The following is a 1819-nucleotide window of genomic DNA, read 5'->3' as shown; positions in this document are numbered from 1 at the left end:
CATGATCATTATCCTAGTCTATGGAGTATTTTAGAGGTGAAAAATGTTCATAGCAATGACCTAGAACAAAGTTGAGCTAAGACCAATTGATTCATCCAAAGTTTGACATTCAATTCTACAAGGGTCAACTTCAAACGTGTATATCTATTAATATACATGTAATTTTTCATACCAAGACCTATCAAATTGTATATAATTGAATTAGCTTTCCAACGATACCAATTTCGCAAATATCCGACACTCGAGCGAAGAGTTATGCCCATTTTCGTGAGAGGAGTAAAGGTGTACGATAGGCAATACGCCGCCCAATCAAATGTGTCCGATTGGGAGTGCGAGGCATACTTAAATGTATTCCACAAGGTGTGCGATGCATACCTTAAGGTTTGTCATGGGTTGTGCGCCGCATACCTCGCTTCCAAGTGCCAAAAACTGGCCTATATATGTCTATAACACGGGATTAAACTCCCATAACACCAAAATAAGTTTACTTTCTCTCAAAATCACCAAGAACATTCATTAGGGTTTCAACCTAAAAATTCAAATATCTCAAGATTCAACCATGAGTTTTCAATAATTCTTCGAGATTCGGAATCCCCATTCCGAGGGCTACAAGATACTCTCATTATTTTTACGAAATTCAAAGCTTCAAGTTTAAGGTATATGGGGTTTTTCAACAAGAACACCCTTTCGTTCTTGTGCCCAAAAATACTGTTTGTTACGAAGTTATGGATTTTATGTGTTTTACTATGATTTTGAAGCATGAATTTATATCCTATATTGATTATCATTAGATTATGATGTTTTTGATATTTTAGAAGTGAAATTATATGAGAATGATGATATTTTGTGCCTTATGGCTAAATTTCCAGATTTTGAAGGAAGTTATATATGTTTATGATGTAAAGCTTGAACCTTGATAAATTTTCATATGATGTTGAGACATGAGTTTTGAACTCTAATTGAGATTGTCATTTGTTTTAGAAATCATGTGTTATAAACACTTTGTGTTTGAATGAATTGAGATGATAATGAAGCTTTGACCTTTTGGTCGTAAAAAGGGGTTGATTTGAACTCGAGATGAGAAAAGAAATCCACTTTTATTGATTATTATAAAAAGGATAGCATGATGGGTCCCGTTGTGAATTGTTGAATTGTTTATTTGTGGATTTTCTTTTGAAAAGATCTGAGTTAAGTCCGGGAGTAGTCTTTAGCATCGAGAGGGAAGTACGTACTTCCCTAGAACTACGTGCCCCCGTAGGTTGTGAGCCTGAGGCTGATTTATATAGTGATCACTAGTGTTTGGATTGATGATTTAAGGTCCTACTCCGATGGCGAGGATAGGACAGCTCTCCCCAACATGGGTTAGACGTTGAATTCTATGTAGCTCACATGGTTTATGTCGGTTGTAAGAGACTCCCAATATGTGTGTGTATTCTCCTATCTAATATGCAAAGTCTTATTTTTCTATCTGAGATGAAAACATATTTGTTCGAAAGACTGAGTTTGAGAAAGTCAATGTTTTCGAAAGATTTAATGAACATATATTCCAAAGAGAATTGTTATGAGATTTGATTAATTTGATGATTTGGAATCGAGATGGAAGTGAATTGAGATTTATTATAATGACTCACATGTTTCACCCGATATATTTTACTCTCTTATGATTATGATGATTTTAGTTCGAGCTAAGTGAGTCATTTATATCAGCATGCATAATTTTATAAACTGTGATGATATTAAGATATTATTTTATATATGCATTGCACCCCCATATGCTCGGTACGTTTCCATGGTACTGACCCACATACGAATATGTGGG

Source organism: Capsicum annuum, chromosome 5, assembly GCF_002878395.1.
Source record: "Capsicum annuum cultivar UCD-10X-F1 chromosome 5, UCD10Xv1.1, whole genome shotgun sequence".
NCBI lineage: Eukaryota > Viridiplantae > Streptophyta > Magnoliopsida > Solanales > Solanaceae > Capsicum > Capsicum annuum.
The sequence above is the reverse complement of the archived record's forward strand: the minus strand, read 5'-3'. Positions refer to the sequence as shown.